The sequence below is a fragment of the Petromyzon marinus genome, chromosome 13 (assembly GCF_048934315.1).
Source record: "Petromyzon marinus isolate PM22_M1 ecotype Great Lakes invasive population chromosome 13, UKy_Petmar_22M1.pri1.0, whole genome shotgun sequence".
NCBI lineage: Eukaryota > Metazoa > Chordata > Hyperoartia > Petromyzontiformes > Petromyzontidae > Petromyzon > Petromyzon marinus.
In genome coordinates, this window is record NC_133679.1 from 4,359,307 (window position 1) to 4,383,648 (window position 24,342).

The following is a 24,342-nucleotide window of genomic DNA, read 5'->3' on the forward strand; positions in this document are numbered from 1 at the left end:
GCCCACGGTCACGCGCACGAGCCCACGGTCTCGCGCACGAGCCCACGGTCACGCGCACGAGCCCACAGTAGCCGCGCGCGTATCGGTGCGATGCGCGACCCAAACACTCGTCCCAACTGATGAGCTGCACGGGCTTTTACGTGGCCGTTAGTGTGTGTGTTGAACTTCTTGCCCAACCCGTACGTACGTAGCCAACCGTGTTCATAGTTTAGATATGTTAAACAAAAAAGGTACATATTTACAGAACGTTAACTTTATACAAACAAATGGACATTTTCGCTCCAGGGAATGTTGTTATTGTTGTTCAAGCGAAGGAGCGGTGGCGAAGCGAGTTTGCACAACCGCGTTATGAGCTGGGTGGACCTCGGTTCGACACGCGGCTAGGCTGGACATCAGTGGCGAGTCATAGGTTATCCCCCCCTTGACAAGCCTGCACTGACCAGAGTGGTGAAGTATGGTCAACGTAACCTCCACCGAGCGACGCAGGCGTGAGGAGATCTTCATCCTGGAGTGTAATTAACAAAGTACTTAACAATAATATCATAATTAATACCATCAGCAGCAGACATTGCTGCATACATGAAGAGTTCCCACAACCCACCAATAACACCTAATACGTATTAACTCCCAATTCACACATGCAATACCGGTGTTCTTACTGAGTATACGTGAGCGCTGAGATCTCAATCCATAAGCACAGAAGCCACCCAGCTCTCTCCGTCTCTCTCTCTCTCCGTCTCTCTGCTCACACAACAGCACCCAACGTCAACCCGCCTGCCCGCCTCCGTAGTCCAACCGCACCGCGCAAAATTGTGCGGTGCGGTGAGGGTCCCGACGACATGAGTCGCGATCCATCCCACCCGCGTGGGCCCCCATCCGGGCGCATTCCGAACACTTTCCGTCAATTGAGTTATTTAGCCGGCACAGAAAACTGGGCCCACTTAAGAGCCGAGGGTTTTAGTAAAATGTTCAAATTAGTCCCCCCCCCCCCACTCCCCCCCCCCCCCCGGCTCTCTCCTCTTTTGTTTGGCGAGTGCGTCGCTGAGAATGGCCGGGGATACAAAGGCGGCGTGCTGCTGGTGGTGGTGGTGGTTGTAAGAATGCCTAATTGCTGCGCTTGACTTTCCCGGCTCAGTGTAGAATGGCAGAGGTTTGCTTTTGAGCCTTTGTTGATAATATTTCGTCCCATCGCACTTAAGGAAGTGGAGTGCACGCTGAGTGTGTGAGTGAGTGTGTTTGTGTGAAATCGCAATGCGGGGGAGCGGTGGTGTAGCGGTTAGCGCTACGCTGCGCTACGAACCTGGCCACCCGAGTTCGATTCCCGCTCACGGCCAACACCGGTGACGATTATCTGAATCGCGCCTGGGCCTCCACTAGGTCAACTCAGCCCCCAAATTAGAACCCGGGGCGGTGTGTAGTAAACATCGCCACTAGGGGAGACAAAGGCGGTCGGCCGTGGTGCCGGCCACCCACCCCTTCGTGTACCGTTCCGGCCTTGATAGGTGCTCGCTAACAGCACTTGCCCCAAACAGTCTGTAAAGACTATACGGGTGATCTTTGTCTTTGCGTGTGAAATCGCAGTGAGGAGTTTAACACAATTGTGTTGTTGCTTTGCGTGTGGACGCGTTCGAGTGGGCAGAGGAGCGGTAGTGTAGTGGTTAGCGCTACGCTGCGCTACGAATCCGGCGACCCGAGTTCGAGTCCCAACTCGCAACTGGTGACGATTATCTGAACCGTTCTTGGTATCTGAACCAGGGCCTGAGCCCTCCCCTAGGTCAACGTATACGTTGATTCTCAAATAAGTAGCTGGTGCGGTGTGTAATCATCGCCACGAGGGAGACAAAGGCGGCCGGGCGTGGTGTTGGCCACCCACCCCCCTCGTGTGCCGTTCCTTCTTAGGTTTCTACTCGCTAACAGCACTTGCCCCAACAGTCTATTAAGGCTATTCGATGGATCTTTGTCTTTGCATGTGACATCTCGGTGTGGAATATATACTTGCGTTTAAACGGTTGTGGTGTATGTTAACATCCCAGTCTGGAATCCCACGCACAGTTGTGCGATTCTTGTGTTTGTTTTGAAATCGCAACGTGTAATTGAACAAACGTTGTATTACGTGTGTGTGTGTGTGACATCCCAGTGTCAAATATAACAGGAAATTTCCTTTTAATCGTGTGTGTAGGTGTAAGAACGTAACACAATTGTGTCAGGAATTGTGTGTGCACGTATGTCTCCGTGTGCATGAAATACCACTGTAATTTAACACGCAATTATGCTGTGTGTGCGTGTGAAATCCCAGTTTATATTGTAAAACACGATTGTGTTGTTGTTTTTACGTGTGAATTTCCAGTGTGGAATGTAACACAATTGAATTTGCTGTTACTTGTATCTGGGAATATCCAGTGTGTGATGTGACACAATTGTGTTGTTACTCGTTTGTATACATTTAAAGTGTTTGTGCAACATAATAGTGGTTTTACGTTTGTGTGTGAACTCACGTGTGTATGTGTATCTAAAATCACGGTCTGTAATGAGACGCAATTTTTGCTGTGCATGTGTGTTGATGTGATTTACCATATTACAATTGAACACAATCGTGTTTTTACGTGTGAGTCTGTGTATCCCATTTTGGAATTCAACAGTTTTGTTGTTACTTGTATTATAGAAGCCTATGTAGCATTTGTGTCCGTTTGTGAGTATGTAGTGCCCGTCTGTTGATGTGTCTCGTGATGTGTATAGGTGTGTGTCTGTGTCGTTATGTGTATGGGTGTGTGTGTGTCGTTATGTGTATGGGTGTGTGTCGTTATGTGTATGGGTGTGTGTGTGTGTCGTTATGTGTATGGGTGTGTGTGTCTGTCGTTATGTGTATGGGTGTGTGTGTCTGTCGTTATGTGTATGGGTGTGTGTGTGTGTCGTTATGTGTATGGGTGTGTGTGTGTGTCGTTATGTGTATGGGTGTGTGTGTGTCTCGTTATGTGTGTGTGTGTCTCGTTATGTGTATGTGTGTGCGTCTCGTTATGTGTGTGTGTGTCTCGTTATGTGTGTGTGTGTGTCTTGTGATATGTATGTGTGTGTCTCGTTATGTGTATGTGTGTGTCTCGTTATGTGTATGTGTGTGTCTCGTTATGTGTATGTGTGTGTCTCGTTATGTGTATGGGTGTGTGTGGTGATGTGTATGGGTGTGTGTGTGTGTCTCGTGATGTGTGTGTGTGTCTCGTTATGTGTGTGTGTGCGTCTCGTTATGTGTATGTGTGTGTCTCGTTATGTGTATGGGTATGTGTGTGTGTCTCGTGATGTGTGTGGGTGTGTGTGTGTGTCGTGATGTGTGTGGATGTGTGTGTGTCGTGATGTGTATGTGTGTGTGTGTCTCGTGATGTGTGTGGGTGTGTGTGTCTCGTGATGTGTGTGGGTGTGTGTGTGTGTGTCGTGATGTGTGTGGGTGTGTGTGTGTGTGTGTCGTGATGTGTATGGGTGTGTGTGTGTCGTGATGTGTATGGGTATGTGTGTGTGTGTGTCTCGTGATGTGTGTGTGTGTCGTGATGTGTATGGGTGTGTGTGTGTCGTGATGTGTATGGGTGTGTGTGTGTCTCGTTATGTGTATGGGTGTGTGTGTGTCTCGTTATGTGTATGGGTGTGTGTGTTTCGTGATGTCTATGGGTGTGTGTGTCTCGTGATGTCTATGGGTGTGTGTGTGTCGTGATGTGTATGGGTGTGTGTGTGTCGTGATGTGTATGGGTGTGTGTGTGTGTCGTGATGTGTATGGGTGTGTGTGTGTCGTGATGTGTATGGGTGTGTGTGTGTGTGTGCGACGAACCCGGCGACACGAGTTCGATTCCCGCTCACGGCCAACACCAGTGACGATTATCTGAAGCGGTCCTGGGCCTCCCCGAGGTCGACTCGGCCTCAAATGAGTACCTGGTGCGGTGTGTAGTAAACATCGCCACCGGGGAGACAAAGGTGGTCGGGCGTGGTGCTGGCCACCCACCCCCTCATGTGCCGTTACGGCCTTCATAGGTGCTCGCTAACAGCACTTGCCCCAACAGTCTGTTAAGGCTACACGAGGGGAGATATTGTTGGTGAATGCAGAAGCACACAGTGGAATACACCCATGATTGCATTGTTATTTAAATTTGAGTAAAAAGGAATTATTGCCTGGATATGTATGTTGTTGTGAATGCATGTGTACGCATGCACGATATGACTATCTCTACACAACAGTATGTATTTACGTGCAGTACATGCTTGTGTGTACATGTACACGTGAGTCTATGTATGTTGTTTGACTCAACACAACGCGGTGTTTGTGTGTCTGTATGTGTCCTTTTGTGGGGAGCGGTGGTGTAGCGGTTAGGGCGCTGCGCTATGAACCTGGCGACCCGGGTTCGATTCCCGCTCACGGCCAACACCAGTGACGATTATCTGAACTGGTCCTGGGCCTCCCCTAGGTCGACTCAGCCTCAAATGAGTACCTGGTGCGGTGGATAAAAACATTGTCACTCGGGAGACTAAGGCGGTCGGGCGTGGTGCTGGCCACCCACCCCCTCGTGTACCGTTCCGGCCTTCATAGGTGCTCACAACCGCTTACGTCTATGGAGAGCGGTGGCGCAGTGGTTAGCGCACTGCACTGCGAACCCGGCCGTCAAATTGCAAATCCCATTCATCACCAAAATTCAGTGGCAAATTTCCTCAACAGGTCCGACGCCTCCTGATAGATGAGACTCGGACTTTGTGGGTTAGTGCATGGTGCGGTGCGATTCCCGCTCACGGCCAACGCCGGTGGCGATTATCTGAAGCGGTCCTGGCGAACTCCCCCCTCCCCCAGGTCGACTCGGCCTCAAACGAGTACCTGGTGCGGTGTGTAAACATCACCACTGGGGAGACAAAGGCGTCCGGGCGTGGTGCTGGCCACGCACTTCACTGCGTGTCAAGCCACCCGAGTTGTTCGATTCCTGGCCACGGCTGACCTGAGTCGCAAGCGATGTCTGAACATCTCCATTTGGTCGACTCAGTCCTTAAAAAGGTAGCCGGTGGTGGTATGTAAACCTCGCCACTCGGGAGACATACAGGATTCGGTAGTGCTGGGTCACACCACCCCTTACTGCGACGTGCTTACGTTAATAGGTGCTCGCTAACAGCACTGGCACCTACGGGGTCATTCAGCTACACGGGAAATCTTTGTTTTCTTTCATATGGCCCATGGGATTCGCGGAGAGTTGTGCGAGTACTCTCCGCTTGTTCCGATGTGGCTCGCGTGGAGATAGCGGGGGCACGGTGGTGGTGGTGGAGTCGTTCGCGACGCCGCGCTGCGAAGCCAGGGGTTCGACTCTTATCTGAGCCGGTCGTGGGCCTCGCCTGGGTCGACTTGGCCTCGAATGAGTACCTGGTGGCCGTGTGTAGTACAAGCATCGCCACCAGGGAGATAAAGACGGCCGGGTGTTGTGCTGGCACACCCGAGCCCCGGGTGCGCCGTTGCCGGCCTTCAGAGGTGCTCGCAAACGGCGCTTACCCCAACACTCTGTTCAGGCGACACGGGGGAGGAGTGTGTGTGGGTGGGGGGGGAATCTTTATCTTGTGCGCGTGCGTGTCACTGCATGCAAATTTCGTGCACATTAATGGACAGTTTCACTCTATTAGCATCACAAACCCACTGTATACCCGGAGAGACCTCTGCATGCAAATATGACGGAGCGCACGACTGTACGTAATTACAAGATGTCTGCCGTTAACTCGTGCGGCGTACAACAACGGCATCCCACGGCCGTCAATTGAGGCCCCCCCCACACACTCACGCAGCCTGCCAGGGGCTTTCCGCACATCTCTGCCCGGATAAATGAACTTGCAGGGTCAAGGCGGCCACATCCGCCCAGAGATCGAATCCCATTCTCTCCCATGGCGTGTCATCGATGTAACACATAATCGAGTCATCAATGCGCCAATCGGCATCCCATCGTCAAGTAACAATCGTCATTCACCGATCATCAGTCTCCAATCGTAATCTCTCCACCAGTCATCCGCAAGCACCAAATCAGTCGCTAATTATCACCACTCGTCATCGATCAGCACTAATCGCCGATCATCAAAAATTAACGAATCGACATCCAAAGAGGATCACGCCGTCATTCGCCAATCATCGCGGAATCAAGCATCAGTCACATTACGCGATACACGGGCGCTGTAATAATTCGTGAGCGTTTGGCCCACGATCGCGCCTCGACAGGAGCCAGCCCAAGGAGTCGTCCCCGTTCCTATTCCCCGTGGCAAAGGGCGACGTGCCAACCCTCGCCTCAAGCCCCCTCCTCCCTCGCCCCTCGTCCAACCCCTCCGCCTCCCCACCACCACCACGACCACGCTCGTGATTTTTAACAGCCTCCTTTAAAGGCAGCCTATATAACCGCAATTACAAGAGTCTGTGTTATTTACGCCCATTTAACCAAACGGGGGGGGGGGATAACCCCCTTGGCAATTAGCCACCACGAGCGTGGCCACTGCCAGGCCATTGTCGCGCTGTCCCCGTCACGCGATGAAAGCGCGGCCCCCCGACTCAAGGGGGCGACGCTTAACCCCGGGGACCCCGGGGGTCGTAGGGGTCCGCCTCCGGGGCAGGGACACGGGGTCCGCCCTTCCTCCTCCTCCCACCACCCCCACGCCCTCAACCTCAGCGTGGCCCCCGCGGGCGTTAACACAAGGGACGCGTTAGTGGACAGGTTGTAAAACGCAACGCAGTGGCGCGCGTCTTTCTCTGTCGCTTTGAACTTCTCTCTCTCCTCGTATAGAGACCGCGCCCGTGTGTGTGGGTGTGTGATGGAGGCGTGTGGGCTATCTGTCCGTGCGTGTCTATTATACGAAGGAGCGGTGGTGCAGCGGTTAGCCCGCTGCGCTACGATCCTCTGCGCCCCCTCCCCCCCCCCCCCCAGGTCGATTCTCGCTCAAAAGGCCAACACCGGTGACTGATCTGAACCGGTTCTGGGTCTCGCCTAGGTCGACTCGGCCTAAAATCTATACCTGGTGCGGTGTGTAAAATCATCGTCACTTGGGGCACAAAGGCGAATGGGCTCGGTGCTGCCCATCCCCTCCCCTCGTGTGCCGTTCCGGCCTTCACAGGTGCTCGCTCACAGCACTTGCCCCATGAATCTGTCAAGGCTACGAGGCGGGGAACCTTTGTCTTTTTCGCCTGTTCGGGTGCGGTGGTCGCAGCAGCGGTAGTTGGCGCATTGCGCTGCGAAGCCTCTGGCGAGCCGAGTTCGATTCCAGGCCGCTTGGCCAACATCAGTCGCGACGGTCTGAAACGACCTCCGAGCAGAACGCATCTTTTAGGTCAATTCAGCACCAACATGAGTATAGCCGGCGCTGGGTGTATTACACACCGGCATGGCCGGGGAGGCGAGGGGGTGGTGATGGCTACTCCACCCCCTCGCGTGCCGTGGCCATCCTTAATAGGTGCTCGCTAACAGCACTTGCCCCCACGGTCTCTTGAAGGCTGTACAGGGGATCTTTGTCTTTGTGTGCGCGCGTGTGTTTTCGCTTGTGGTCGTATTGGTGGATGTGAATTATTATATATTTTTTTGCGTTAGGTGTGCGATTTTATTTGTATGCAAATCGGGGTATTGGTTCCCGAGTGTGTGTGAGTGCGAGCAATGGCTGTGGCGTTTAAATGTCAAGGCTGGGGAGACAAAGGCGGTCGGGCATGATTATGGCCACACCACCCCCTCGCGTGCCGTGCCGTGAAGGCCTTCATAGGTGCTCGCTAACAGCACTTGCCCTAACAGGCTATATGTGGGGGGTGGGGGGTGAGACCTGTGTCTTTATATATGTGGGGGAGGGAGCGGTGGCGCAGTGGTTAGCGCACTGCGAGCCTGCTGGCGACGTGAGATCGATTCCCGCGGAAGGCCACCAACACCAATTGTTCAGCAGTACCCTGAACCTGCACGCTCCGAGCCTCCTATAGGTCGATTCAGCCGTAAATGAGTAGCACTTGGAGCCCTGTGCCAAACATCACCAATTGGGAGACAAATGCGACCGGGCGTGGTGCTGACCACGCCACCCAATTTGTGCTACCGCCCCCGTCACCTGAATAGGCGCTCGCGAACAGCGCTGACTCCCAGCAGTCTCTACGTACGCTGTACGCGCGATCTGTCGTGTGTGTGTGCGTGTGTGCGTATGATTCTGGGCCAACGCTAATCTCACGTATTGTTTACACAGTCCTCCAGCATTGCAATCACTGCGCGTCCCTTTGGATATAACGGTGATGCATTGTTACGATTCCCGCTCACGGCCAACAACAGTAACAATTATTTGAACCGGTTCTGGGTCTCCCCCTAGGTCGACTCAGCCTGAAATGAGTACCTGGTTGCAGTGTGGAAACATCGCCACTGGGGAGACAAAAGCGACCGGGAGTGGTGCTGGCCACTCAACCCCCTCGTGTGCCGTTCCGGCCTTCATAGTTGATGCTACTCACTAACAGCACTTGCCCCCAACAGTCTGTTAAGGCTATACGGGGGATCTTTGTCTTTGTTCACTGTTACCAATAGCAAGGGACTGTGCTATGTACACGGTGAACCTGAGTTCATTCCCCGTCCATGCACGTCAGTTGGAAAGTGAAAGTCTGAATCTGTCGTGGCCCTCCTCTAGGTTGACTCAGGCGTTAACGGCTATCTGTGGGCGGTGGATCCGAAGCTACGGGGCCACAAAGTGGACTTGGGCGCGGTTACTGACAACGCAGACTTACTCCGTGTGCCTTAATAGGTGCTCGCTAACAGCACCGGTGACTAGGCGATAGTACACGGGAGAGCTGTATCTGGTTTCTATTTGTTAATACCGCATCAATGCGCGACCTTGGATATTATTGCAGATATTAGTTCATCATCATTAGCGCCATCGATTAGCACGATTCGTTTGATTGATTGTCAGTGGTCGTGGTGGTGTTAGCGGGAATGTATTTGCTTGAAGAGACGCGTTGTGCGCAATGCTTTCGTGGCGAATGTTAGATGGATTAAGCGGCCACATGTTAGATGTGCATGTACCGGCATGAAATGTGTTTATAGACGCCGACAAAGATGCGACTTTTAAATGGCGATTGTGCATTGCCGTGACGTTTAACTGTAGCTAGATTTCAACGTGTTTGTTAATTACCGTATCGATATACGGACGTGGGATATTACATCTCGCTTAACGAAATGTACCGTATATTTAAATATTTTATGCCGCAGTTGTTTTTTTTTACAAACAGCATGCTTACTTACAATTACTGACCTCTATATATTTAATCAATGTATTTCATATTGTATTGATTTACGTGACTCAAATTCGGACGCATTGTGTGTCCTGTATAACGTAAATTTATGGAATGTGTGAATATACGTGAGTGTGAAATCATGACATCTTGGGAAGTCGGTCTCCATCTAGCAGTGGATTGATGACGGCTGATGTAATGATGCTGACGTTAACTCATTAATTGTGTGTGCACGTGTGTTGTTGTATGATCGATTTTTAACGCCGTTAAATATATAACACGCACATTGAACGCGCTATAATTTTAAACGTGTGACCCACGCTCTAAATATGAACTGGAGATAATAAATATAATTAAATTAATCTATTTATAAGTACCATATTTATATCGTAATCAATGTCTATATAACGGTATTAATTCGAGCGCCTGTAGTATAACAAATATATTCTATTCCTTTTTAAACTACTTCTTAACTTAGTCTTATATACAACATTTATACACATGTGTGTACACGTGCATTCCCATTGCACTGTAGGCTCTGTATTTATGATCACGTGAAATGAATGCACCGGCGTGGTGAAGCATAGTCATAGAAGACTCGTATGGAATGCGGATGTCCTAATCAAGCAGTGGATTGACCGTAAGGCTATGCACATAGACAGTACGCACAATAATAGCGCACGTATTAATTGTGAAATCCGCCACTTGTTTTTGACATTCCCGCTGACAAAGGGAGCACGAGGCGGGCATTGCTTCGTGTTGGCCGCACACTGCTCATGAGGCTCAATGAAGTGGAAACTTGTCGAAGATTGTATTTCCAGCAAGCAAATTCTCCTGCCAAATGGTTCGCTAGACGGAAGTAATATTGCATCCTACTGGCGAAGGATGTAATATTACTTTATTGGACGACCATGCAAGTACTGTCTTATTTAAGTATCTTTGCACGCGTCAAAATACTCAGTGCTGCTAAGTGTCAAACAATAAAATGTAACCGTTGAAAAAAAACGTTTTAAATTGTCACCAATCGGACCTGAATACATGGGTGTTTCAGAACAAGGTTGCACGGTAGAATCTTATTTTAAAAATTGGAGATTTGCGAGTTTCAGCTTCATTCACTGTCATCAGCAAAGCTGTAGCTTCGTTTAAGAAATGCTGCACGGGCAGCTCTCGGTGGCGTTTGATTTGAATCCATACACTTACCCACACACAAGCTACGTGCAGATACAGTATTCATAATAATCAACGTCTTTGGGTTAGATCGCGTAAATATAAAATGTGCCGTTAATGACCTACCACCACCTGGCACAACCAATTAGTGAGGTTTGTCACGTGAACAAAACGTGCCAATTAGCTACAACCTCAGCACATCGGTGTGATGGAGAGTAAAGCCACAGCGTTTACAATTTGAGCCCGACGTTTCGCTGGTGCTGACAACCAGCTTCGTCAGGCGTGTTGCCAGAATTGTCTTCCTGCTTCCAAAAACCTTTATTATTATTATTATTGGTCGCGAAAGCATACGTGTTGTTCCGATACAGTATCACAAGTATGCAAACAACACATACCAAAATATTCATTGTCGTCGGAGTATAAATATCGGAACGTTGTTTCAGTAAATGCATGGCAATTATCGTTGTTGAAACCGTTCAGGTGACATTAAGTGGATCGGTTCCTAATCTTTGCTGCGTCAGTATCGATCTCTATAAATAGATACCATGCGTAGAGTATTCAACGCAAGCGCGCGTGTGTGCGCGTACACAATTCACGCGAAGCTCTACGCGCATTCGTCAACAACACTGAGCTGAGAATGAGAACATATTTAATAGGCGACGTTTCGGGCAATTGCCCCTTTTCATTATGGAGAAATAATATCTCTGCTCTGATTTAAATACCGCTGCCATTACCTATTTATCCTATACGAAAAAGGACCCACTTGTCATAACGTCGCCTATTGCGTAAGTCATCCTGTAAAGGGCAATGATGAACGTGTAGAGTTTATATAAAATGTATACAGTGACGTGTGCTGGGTGACCCAACCACTGCCAACGCTGCAATATCACAAACAAAAGACAATGAACCCTCGTAAGCCCTTAACAGACTGTAGGGGCAAGTGCTGTGAGCGAGCACCTATGAAGGCCGGCACGGAAACACGAGGGGGTGGGTGGCCAACACCACGTCCGGCCGCCTTTGTCTCCCTAGCGGCGATGTTTACACACCGCAGCAGGTACTCATTGGAGGCTGAATCGACCGAGGGGAGGCCCAGGACCGGTTCAGATAATCGTCACCGGTGTTGATAGCCATGAGCGGGAATGAAACTCGGGACGAAAGGGTTCGTAGCGCAGCGTAGCGCTAACCACTGCGCCACCGCTCCGCCATACATACACACACAGGCACAATGTGTATAACAAAGACAAAGATCCCCCGTATAGACAACAGACTGTTTGGGGCAAGTGCTGTTAGCGAGCACCTATGAAGGCCGGCACGGCACACGAGGGGGTGGGCGAGCCAACACCACGCCCGGCCGCCTTTGTCTCCCTAGCGGCGATGTTTACACACCGCAGCAGGTACTCATTGGAGGCCGAGTCGACTCTGGGGGAGGCCCAGGGCCGGCTCAGATAATCGTCACCTGGTGTTGGTGACCCGTGAGCGGGAATCGAACCCGGTTACGCGGCGCAGCGCTAACCGCTGTACCACCGCTCCCCACTTACTCCCTGCCACCCCCCCCCCCCCCCCGCTGTGTACGTACAAATTAAGAGCCCCGGCAGAGTGACGAGCGGTGGTTACAATCAAGGCGCCTCCAATCAACAATTATCGTCGGCGAGTGACGTCAGGGCGCCGTGTGCGCGCGCCGCCTCCGCCGCTAATTACTGAGAGCCGCGCGTCAGGCTGACGCTGCCGCGATCCGGGCAGCCTCGGTCATCGTTTTAATAAATGACGCTCTCCGTGCCCCGGTTAGAATTGTATCGACTTATATATTTTGTTTGTGTGTAATTTTTTCGTAGAAAAAAAAATTGCCGTTCATTCGTGAAGGGGTTTTTGTTTTTTTTTGGAAAGCAGCGGTGGCGGCAGTGAGTAGAGAGTCCGTGAGTTTTGCTTGGGCGCTGAACGCGCAGCGATGGTGAACGCGGGGTCAGGTGAACGTCGCTGCGAGCGCGAATTCTCGGTCCGATGCTGTTCCGTGTTGGTTTGGGCACCCCCCCCCCCACCCCCGTGATAGCGAACCGCGTGTGTTGCTGTTGCCAATGGGTGCAACGGGTAAGTACAACAAGCCTTTTGTTATCCTCTATTGCAAGTGCTTCTTCTTATGTTGCAGCGTCAATGCCATGCAATGTATGCGCGCGCGCGTTCGTTGTGGGGAGCGGTGGTGTAGCGGTTAGCGCACTGCGCTGCGAACCTGGTGACCCGGGTTGGATTCCCGCTCACGGCCAACGCCAGTGACGATTATCTGAACCGGTCCTGGGCCTCCCGTAGGTCGACTCAGCCTCAAATGAGTACCTGATTCGATGTGTAAACATCGCCACTAGGGAGACAAAGGCGGCCGGATGTAGTGTTGGCCACCCACCCCCTCGTGTGCCGTGCCGCACCTTTATAGGTGCTCGCTAACAGCACTTGGCCCTACAGTCTGCTAAGGCTATACGGGGGATCTTTGTCTTTGTTGTGGGGAGCGGTGGCGTAGCGGTTAGCGCACTGCGAACACTGCGAGCCGAAGTCGATTGCCGCTCACGTCCACCAGCACCAGTGACGATTATTTGAACTGGCCCTGGGCCTCCCCTAGGTCGATTTGGCCTTTAATGAACACCTGTGTGTTTAAACACGAGTCCTGGAAAGACAAAGGCGGCCGGGCGTGGTGCTGGCCACCCACCCCCTCGTGTGGCGCTCCGGCCATCATCGGTGTTCGCTAACAGCACTTGCCCCAACAGTCTGTTAAAGCCTATACGGTGGATCTTTGTCTATTGTTGAGCGATTCCCGCTCACGGCCACCGCTACAACCGGTGGCGATTATCTGAACCGGTTTCCGTGCCTCGGGTAGGTCGACTCGTTCGTTGATTGGCGACCCCATCCCAGTGTTGTGCAGTGCCGGCCTTCGTAGGTGCTCGCTGTATGAGCGCAGCGCTTTACCTCGGGCTATACGTGGGGGGGAGGGGGGGGGTCTGGTGTCTTTGTGCCGTGCGTGCGCACTTGGGGCCGGGTGTGATCAGTAGCCCCCTTGCCTTGCCCCCCACACTCTCCACGTGTTTTATGAGCAACCGTAATTGGCGCTCGCGAACACCACCAACGGGGAGATCGCCTTCGTATTGGCCCCGTGTAGCCCTGAAGAGAGTGCTGCTCGCGAAGGTGGGTGGCCAGAACCACGCCCGGCCGCCTTTGCCTCCCCATTGTTTACAACATCGAAATCGGGGAGGCCCAGGGCCAGTTAAGGTGTTCGTCGCTGGTCCTTAGTCGAACTCGGGTTGAGACGAGTTCATGGCGCGGTGCGTTAAAAGCCACGGACACCACCGCTCCCCGCCACCGCACGCGCTCACACATCGGGGATGTAATCACACACCTATAGCTTGTGTTACATACTGTCTATATATATACACACACACACACGGGCAACTCACATTCCCCATCGTTGGAAAGAAAGGCACGTGAAAACAATACGACAATTATTAATCATTATTACAATTGATCGTCTCACGCGTCACCCAATGATGTAGGCTACATTTGAATGGAGTGCGTAGGCATATACAGTACACCGTAGTCATCTTACAATGAGATGTATGACAGTTTCGCTTACAATGCGTGCTATGTAACAGGCGTATATAACACGATGTTGTTTTGAATGTATAAACAATTTTTATTCGTCAATTCTGCGTGCCCAGTATAATATTTCTACTCAAATTTGAGTCGTTAAATCTAACAGGGGAGCGGTAGTGTAGCGGTTAGCGCGTTGCGCTACGAACCTCGCAACCCCAGTTCGATTCCCGCTCACGGCCACCATCAATACCGTTGATAATTATCCGAACCGGTCCTGGGCCTCTCCTATGTCGACTCGGCCTCAAATGAGTAGCTAGTGCTATGTGTATACAGCGCCACTCGGGAAACAAAGGCGGCCGGGCCTAATGCTGGCCGCTCACCCCATCGCGTGCCGTGCCGGCCTTCATAGGTTGCTACTCGCTAACAGCACTTGCCTCAAAACCTTTTTAAGGCTATACGGGGAATCTTTGTCCTTGTTAATCATAATAGTTCCAAAGAACGGATTGTTGTTTCTACGTTTGAACCACTACATATTTACGTATGGATCCAAATATTCGAAGAATAAAGATCCCCCGTATAGCCTTACGGACTGTTAGGGCAAGTGCTGTTAACGAGCAGCACCTAATGAAGGCCGGAACGGCACGCGAGTTGGGTGGGTGGCCAACACCACGCCCGGCCGCCTTTGTCTCCCCAGCGGCGATGTTTACACTCCGCAACCAAGCTTACTAAATTGCGGCTGAGCCGACCTAGGGGGATGCACAGGACCGGTTCAGATATAATCGTCACTGGTATCGGTGACCGCGAGCGGGAATCGAACTCGGGTGGCCGGGTATGGATCCGCAGACACACGCGGACAATTCTTTAAGTAATTAGTTCACTGCCCCCCGCCAAACTATTTATTTATTTATTAGGACTCCTTCACTTCTCGACCCCGCCCGGTTGTGTCGATTTTCTACAGGAACTTACCGGCAGAAATTCGGTCAGAAGCAGAGTTCCTACATTTCCATCGTATCAATGAGCGATGGCGAAACTGCAGTTGATGTGTACTTGGACGTGTTGGGACGCTCTTTACTCGCCTTTACACGTAACTTGTTGTTTTAATACGAACTGTTTATGGTGAAATTACTGTCGGACTCACTTATACGCGTATAACTGTAGAAAAGTTAGCGAGTGATATGTGGGAAATTATATTCACAACCCCCCCCCCATACCAACCCCGCACTGACCCAGATTGGTGAAGCATGGTCAAACACCCCCCTTCCACCCCAGAAGGCCTTCATCCAGCAGTGGATTGCCAAAGAGCTGCACATTATTACACTATCAATTTGGCATATGCACATCCTGCATATTGAATCAATAATATATGTGCACACGTGCATACTCACAGCTGTTAATACACAAAACGCACGTACATACACGAAGAAGACGCGCACATGCACATACATATTTTTATACTTACACCGACCAACACACAACCACATACTGCAAAGACAAAGGTCCCCCGTATAGCCTGAGAATATCGGGGCAAGTGCTGTTAGCGAGCACCTAATGAAGGCAGTGACGGCACACGAGGGGGTGAGGATTGGGTGGCCAGCACCACGCCCGTCCGCCTTTGTCTCCCGTGTGGCGATGTTTGCTACTCGTCGCACCAGATGTTTTGAGGCCGAGTCGACCAAAGGAGAGGCCAGGGACCGGTTCATATAATCGCCACTGGTGATGGTCGTGAGCGGGAATAGCGCAGACACACAAAGACAAAGATCCCCCTATAGCCTTAACAGAGTGTAGAGGCAAGTGCTGTTAGCGAGCACCTAGCGCGCACACACATACACACGTGCACACACGCGCACGCCTACACAAATGCTTCCGCTCGCAACCGTATTAACACACGCGCGCACACACACACACAAACTTCGCTTGCTTACCCATACTGGTCGTACGCGCACGTGTACACATCGACAACAGTGGCTCTGTACACACACAAGTGGAATGGACAGCCCTACGCTTCGTCTAGGTAGGCGTGCGCGCGTCTCTTGTCCCCATAGACGTACAGAGCGGTGAGGCGAGCAAGCCCCCCCCACACGCACACATATCGCGATACATGGAACAAGACCAACAATGCCATTGCGAACAGTACGTCGTTGCGTGCGTGAGGGCGAGAGTTTGCGAGCGAGAAGAGACGCGCGCGCAGAGAGAGAGAGAGAGATGAGTTGTGGAGATCGTGCGTGCGACTTACTCTCCTGTCCTCTCTCGCTGCTCGCCAGAGTTGAAGCTCTCTGTGTGTGTAACTCGGAGCGCCGTTGCTCGGCGTTTTAAGGCCAAAGAAATTCTGACATCTAGCGGCGCGACTCCTCGCCTGCCCATCCGCCCAGCCCAGCCAGCCCGACCGCTCCCAACACACAGACTCGCGCGCACACACACACACTGGCCCCACAATCTCACACACGGCACCCATACATACATGCACACACGAGCGCGCACACACACATACACACGTACAGTCGTACATACAGGAGTTGCGGTTGTCATTTATACATTGTGTGTGCCACGGTGGCGAGATGTCATCTCCCTCGCCTGGTACACAGGAGGTCGTGGGTTCGATCGCGTCCCTTGACGCCTGCTGCTGCTGTATATTTGAAGCTTGCGTGTCTCTCTCTCCGTGGTCGCGTGGGGATTTTCCCTCCACGTTTTAGAAGCAAAATGAGTTCAGAGCATCTGTCCGCCGTACCATTTCCACGTAAGAAAGCAATTTTCGTTGGCCTGTCATTTGTGGCCAAGGCGCTTCTGAATAAAGAGCTCTTCCGCACCGACGATTAGCACGGTTGGCTACGTACGGTGCGAAAGAAGTTCAACATGTATAGCTCCGTAGGCCTTGCCTCGTAACATAAAAAAAATCTAATGTTAATGTCAAACGCAACACACACACGTTAATTGGAACTGTAGCCTCCACCACCAACCACCACAAACAGCGCCACTCCTCTACCCCCCCCCCCCCCCATGAAAAGACAAAGATCCCACGTGTAGCCTTAACAGACTATTGGGGCAAGTGCTGTTAGCGAGCACCTATGAAGGCCGGCACGGCACACGAGGGGGTGGGAGGCCAGCACCACGCCCGGCTGCCCTTGTCTCCCCAGTGGCGACGATTACTACACACCGCACACAGGTACTAATTTGAGGCTGGGTCGACCTAGGGGAGACCCAGGACCGGTTCCGATAATCGTCACCGGTGTTGGCCGTGAGCGGGAAATCGAACTCGGGTCGCCGCCGCTCCCCCTGCACGCGCGCGCACACCACAACGCGCTGTCTTATAATTCCAGAGGAACCCCTAGCGTTGTGCGCGTTGTGGCTTCGATGTTGCAGCGTCCGTGGGTGGAGGGCCAACGCACGCGATGCGAATGGAATGCGGCGGAGAGGCGGCGGCGGGGGGGGGAAGCTAATGGTTGTTTACATTAGTCTTGCATCGCGAAATGCGAGGAGGCTGATGCAATGCCGCAGGATGAAAATGTAAATGTTGCGCCTGTACCTACGCACACGCATACACACGTGTGTTTGTGTGTGGGTAAGTGTTTGTGTGAGTGTGTCTCTCTGTGGCGTGGGGAGCGGCAATGTAGTGGTTAGTGCGCTGCGCTACAAAATCCCCCGACCCGAGTTCGATTCCCGCTCACCAACACCAGTGGCGATTATCTCAGACGGTCGTGGGTCTCCCCTAGGTCGACTCGGCCTCAAATGAGTATCCTGGTGCGGCGTGTAAACATCGCCACTGGGGAGACAAAGGCGGCCGGGCGTAGGTGCTGGCCACCCACCCCCTCGTGTGCCGTTGCGGCCTTCATAGGTGCTACTCCTCGAACAGCGCTTGCCCCGAGTCTGTTAAATGGCTATACTGTAGATGTTTTTGTGAGCGTGTTAAGATAGTATATTGTATAAGGAAGGCCTGTGATGGGCGCAAAGTGATAATTTCTTTAAACCATGTACGTGGGTGGATTTTTTTTGTATGTTATATATTTTAAAAAAAACATGCAAAAACTAAAATGGTTATTTTCTTTCAGGTCTGTATCTGTGTCCGTATTTTAATGTTAAATTACGGGCGCATCATCATCACAGTTGCCAGGTGGGAGTGTGTGTATGTGTGTGTTCCATTCCGTGCAGCGAGCGGTCGAGGCGATGTGAATGCGTGCAATCACGCCATCACGGACAGATGCGTGTCTGTCTCTGTGTGTAAGGTGCTCGCTAACAGCACTTGCCCCTACAGTCTGTTAAGGCTATACGGGGGATCTTTGTTTTATTTGCGTGCGCGCGCTCGTCCACGAGGGGAGCGGTGGTGTAGCGGTTAGCGCGCTGAACTGCGAACCCGGCCGCCACAGTTCGATTCCCGCTCACGGCCAACATCGATGACGAATATCTGAAATCGGTGGTGGGCTTCCTCTAGGTCGACTCGGCCTCAAATGAGTACGCGGTGCGGTGTGTAGTAAACATCGCCACGCGGGAGACAAAGACGGCCGGGCGTGGTGCTGGCCACCCACACCGCTCGTGTGCCGTTCCGGCCTTCGTAGGTGCTGCCCCAAAGGTTGATTAAGGCTATACGGGAGGCCTTTGCCACAGTGGGCAACAGGCAATTATACTCCCCTTCTACCTTACAACCAACCATTGCTGTTCATCGCGGTGTCAATTTGCGCGTGGCACGCCGCTGGTTGATGTACTTCACGTTAATGCAATTGTGAACATAACTGTAAGAAAATATGCATATGTTAATTTATGCTCCTGATTTATTAGCGTGCCACATCACAGTACTGTACTGCTCATACGCACGCATTGACGCTATTTAATTATCATTTTAAGACGTTGGATGTGGTCAATGCGATCAAACAGGGCTCTGAAGAAGGCCGGTTAGCCGAATCGTCGACCCAATGTCTTATTATCTCCCTTGTAAGCGGATGGGGTGGGGGCAGTGCTAATGATTAATATATACATGCGTGTGCATGTTGAGCTTCTTTTGCACCGTACGTAGCCGACCGTGCTGAATCGGAGGTGCGACATAACTAACTATACCATACAAGGATGTTGTTTTGCATTAATTAATGTGGTGATGTCACAGTTGGATGTGTAATTGTGTTAGGGCGGGGCCTCTGTGTGTCCCTTCCCAACGCCAAACTACACAATGAGTCACAAAGACAAAGATTCCCCGTATAGCCGTTTAACAGACTGTTGGGGCAAGTGCTGTTAGCGAGCGCCTGATGAAGGTGGGGTAGGCACACTGGGGGGGGGGGGGGGGGGGTGGCTCCAAGGCCGTAATTATAATAAATATTGGGGGGGACACATCCCCCCCAATATTCAAATATGCTCAAAATGTCCCCCCCCCCCAATATATTGCTATAAAATAGATTTCTGTTGATATGATTGTGGTTATGGTTGTACTTTATTATTTCCTAATCTCTGCCATTATATACAATGAAACAAGAAAGGTAAAAAAAGAAAAAAAAACAGCAATGTAATACAATACACTATTAGACATTATTGTAAAAAAAAAAATCCATCCTACGTGTTAGTGATTTTTTTATATTTTAGGCAGGAAATTCGTTTCAATTTTAGATTATTTTTTTCTGGGGGGGATCCCCACACCCCCTGGAAGATTTGGTCTCCCCCCCAATGTTGACTCCACGGCTACGTCCTTGGGTGGCTCACTCGATCACGAAGAGGCCAATGACCGGTTCAGATAATCGTCGCCTGGGTGTTGGTGGCCGTGAGCGGGAATCGAACTCGGGTGGACAGGTTCGCAGCGAAGTGCGCTAACCGCGACACTACCGCTGCGATTGCGACAACAGTCACACGACAGAAACACACACACATCTCTAACGATGACGCGTGTAAGGCCCATCGTAAGCATTGCACGCACTAATTAATTGGGAAAACGAGTTTTCTCAGTTGAGGAACGACAACACAAATAGATGGATGAATCAGCCGAGCGATGTTGTTGTTTTTGTTGTCTTTCTTTATGAAATTAATCAATAGGGATTCTGTTGTTTCGCTTAAACGAGGCCTCGACAGCACCAACGGTTCGAATTCGGAGCGAGAGAGACGTCCCCGCGGATTCCATGAGTTAAAAGTGGTCACATTTTGAACCGAAATGTGCTACGATTTTGCAACAGCTGATGAGTAAACAAATCCCACTGCATAACACGGTGTGCATCTAAAGACAAAGGTGACCCGTGTAGCGTAAACGGTCTGTTGGGGGCAAGTGCTGTTCGCGAGCCACCGTGAAGGCCGACGGCACACGAAGGGCGTGGGTGGGCCCGCACCGCACCCGGCCGCCTTTGTCTCCACCCCCCCAGGTACTCATTTAAGGCTGAGTCGACCTAGGGGAGGCCCGGGAATGTGTATATCCGTGCATAGACACATGTATACATTGCATGCATGCCTGCATAGATACGTTCGCTATTGTCTTACTTTCCATACATTAATAGGTCATTTGAAATCGTTGCTAAAGCGCCCTAGTACTTTAGTACATTCAATTGCACATTGTTAAGCGTACCCGAGTCGTAGGGTAAATACACAGAATCGTTCTAACAAATTCAACCTCTACTTTTAGATTGTAATTATTAATAGTGACACTTTGTGCGTGTATATTTGTATTTACGTGCACTAGGTATACGTGTGTATGTATTTTACACGATTCTGTGCACGCATAGGCGTGCACATAATCGTGTAAATAGACACAATTGCATTCAAACTGTGTTATATTATTCTAATACAGCTCATGCCCTGCAACGAATATGAATTTACTGTATATAAATAATACAATATAGAGAGAGCCTTCATTTGTACTATACTGTGGATACGTGTACTGTACAGCATTCCTTTCTATGCATGAATGCCACGCTTAATTATTTTACACATTTTCTTACACACATATATGTGCACAGTATATATGTCTGTCTGTGTGTAATATAATGGATGGGGAGTCATGCCCATAGCTTGCGGAAACCTTGAGGAATATTTGGCCATACTTCACCAGGTTGGTCAATAGAGGTTACTTATTAAATATACGCTCTATATACAACTGTATATAATAAATATAAAGTTTATTTCACTTAATAGAATTGCTTTATTAAGGACAACATTCCGTACTGTATAGTAGCCTGACACGCATGACCGCTTATATATGCATTCATAATATGTTTTATTTTATATATGCTCATGAACTATGAAGTATTTTATGGACGCATCTTTACGGATATATTTACCCAATAGTTGAACATGTACAATGTTTAAATGTTTAGTGCAGCATGCCTCTGTGATCCTAATATAGTGTGTACATTCCACAGCATATAATTGTACATATAGTGCGACGTTTACATCACGTAAATATACATAGTATCGTAAATACAGAAGTATATTTCGTATTCCTGCATACAATGCATAGTCCAGCTGGCATTTAATAAACACTGCACATGTGATATAGTAAATTAACTTTAACTTGATTATACATATAATAATTCCATACAACGCATATGCTACATTATGTAGCATAGATAAGCCAACGTTATGTATAAATAGTATAATCTCCATTGAATATATGATATAGTACACTTCGTAGGCTATACTATACTATGTAACACATTACATGTGTGTACTTCACGTATGACCTTTGAATTATGTGCACGTAAACAAGTTTATATTATAACCTGGAAGGACATACGCCTATATTTGAAATAATATCAAATACTCGTGTGTAGTGCTTTTGTAGCAAGTGAATATACCATGCAAATAATAGACACGATACCGTACGTGAAAACACAATACCAATCAACACGTGTGAAGTACTTCACGTTTAGCTAAACAAACACAAGTTCAGGTCTACAAAACAAACACAATACCCTTCAACAACAACAACCGCCAATCGCCACTAAGTGGCGGTGACGTCATCACGACGCTTGTGCCAGGCCATGTGCACCTTGAGGCCACGTGAAGTGTCGAACGCCCGCTGGCAGGAGGTCACGGGGCAGACCCAGGTGCCACGGGTCGACTGACTGAGATGACTGGCTGATGCACCACCTGTGCCCCCTACTGTGCCAACCTGCTGTGCTTTAGCCACCCGGCGCTCCGCTCGTTGTTGTGAGCATCGCTCCTCCGCCATCCGTTGTTGTTGGAGGGCGACTGCCTCCAACTGCCCAGTAGCGTCCTTCACTAGCCTCCTCCACAGAGGCCGATCTTACAATACCCTTCATATACACACACTCATGCGTATGCCTACACAATACAACACGCCGTAGCATACGAAGACCCCCCCCCCGTAGAGCCGAAACAGACTTTTTGGGGTTTAGTGCTGTCAGCGAGTACCTAATGAAGGCCGGAACGGTACACGCCCGACCGCCTTTGTCTCCCCTAGTGGCGATGTTTACTACACACCGCACGGGGTGGACATTCGTGACGGATGTTGTTCAGTGAGCGAGCCGTGTTCATAGCGCAGTGCGCTAACCACTACACTACCGCCACCCCACCCTCCACACACAGCACACACTACTGTCTAAAGGTGTGTATATATATCTGGGTTTTTTTTATTTACAAAGCACAACAACCATGCACGAACATACAGACACGCAGACACGCGCGCGCGCACACACACACACACACGTGGGCGTCATTTGACAACTTCCCAAGAAGGGCCCACGCGTTCGCAAATTAACACGCGGCGCTAATGAGGGCTGCGTTCTCGCCGCTCCTGGCCCAGACACCGAGCCAATTTAGCGTCGGAGGATTGATCTGTTGACGACGGCTGACGACGACGACGACGTTTGGTGTGGCAGCGGTGCGCACGCACAAACATCAACAGCATCACGGCAACGAACACAACTCAACACATTTCCTTCATGAAACACAGCGGCCTTTAAATTAACAAAAGGGAAAGGCGACGTTTCGGGTATCGAGCCCTCCACCCGCCACCAAGCCTTCATAGCACGTACATCTAAGCGCCGGAGAGATGGAGGGAAGCCGAGTTGTGTCGACTGCGCTCCACACCGTCGCTACCTGTCTTGTGTTGGGGAGTTTTAGTTCGGGTAAAGGGTAGCGCGCCAGGTCTTGCCACTATCGTCACGTTTTTGTTTGTTTGTTCCAGTGATGTGTTTGATGTTCTATGCTTTGTACTCCTAACGTCTTTTTTGTATTGTTTGTTGTTGCGACGTTCTGACCCCGTGCCCCTACTGGACATCTGTGATAAAGAGCTTCATAGCTCGTCGGATTCCTTCTGCAAGTCTAAATAAAGATGCTGATTCTCATCTACAGCAGCAGCGGCATTCATTGTTCGGTCACTGCGTTGGCGAGGGAAACACGCTCTAGTACGATTAAAGTGGGCATAGTTATTTTAGAAATAAGGAGGCAGCCATCGGCAGAGAGGGGAATGAAAGTTCTGAAGTGAACTTGGACGGGGGCAGGGAGCCCACGGCACGGGCGGCTGGGGGAGGACTTTGGGGTGGGAGGGGGGGCATGTGCGTTGTCGAGCACACACAGGGACCTTTGGGTGGACATGTTGAACACACGTGCTCGAAAGAAGGACCATTGCCCCGAAACGTCGCCGATTGTTGAGATATTTATGTTTCGTTTAAGACGGCGTCGTTGTTGACGAGTGTGAGGTTTTGTTGTTGTTGTGTTTAACTTTGCTCGTGTAACGCAGCAGCAGTGGCACGTAGTTTTTTTTTCACACTGTGTGCGTTTCATATCATCGCACGTCCAATTATAGATGTTTTTCGGGTTAGATCGCTTAAATATAAATGTGTCGTTAAAACTACCACCACCCGACACAGCCGATTAGTAAGGTTTGTCACGTAAACACACGATGGGTTTTAACGGCACATTTATATTTACGTGATCTAACCCCCAAAAAAACCCTCTTGTGGATAATATTGGTCGCGAAAGCCTACGTTTTAATTCTTATCACATGTAGTCACAAACATAACATTACTGGGGGTGTTTTTATACGTGAAGATAAGCGAATTACGAGTCTTTTACGTGTTCATTATATTTTTGTTGAATATATATTTAGACATTTGTACACAAAGCATATCGTACAGTATTGTGATTTGGGAATAATTGATTACAGTACATTATTTGCATGTGTGAATGAATAGGCGGGAGTGGGAATAGATCGCGCACTGCACGCAGCCAAAGATGCACGATAAGACAAAGATCCCCCGTATAGCCCTTAACAGACTGTTGGGGCAAGTGCTGTTAGCGAGCAGCACCCAATGAAGGCCGTGCGTGGCACACGATGGGTGGCGAGCACCACGCCCCCGGGCCGCCTTTGTCTCCCTCGTGGCGATATTTACTGCACACTGCAGCAGGTGCCCACTTGAGGCTGAGTCGACCTAGGGTAGGCTCCAGGACCGGTGCGC

General features: G+C 50.4%; 1 protein-coding gene across 8 annotated transcripts in view; it reads left to right on the forward strand.

Annotated features, from left to right (window-relative positions):
• LOC116941870 (lactadherin-like) overlaps window positions 1–24,342 on the forward strand; it is a 170,856-nt gene that overhangs the window by 7,374 nt on the left and 139,140 nt on the right. Inside the window, exon 1 of one of the 8 annotated variants that reach the window (XM_076066718.1) lies at window positions 11,685–12,478. The exons of the other annotated variants lie outside the window; for them this stretch is intronic. The gene's annotated coding sequence lies outside the window, so the exon portion shown is untranslated. Of the gene's footprint in view, window positions 1–11,684; window positions 12,479–24,342 lie in introns of those variants that run through there. 8 annotated transcript variants of the gene reach the window in all.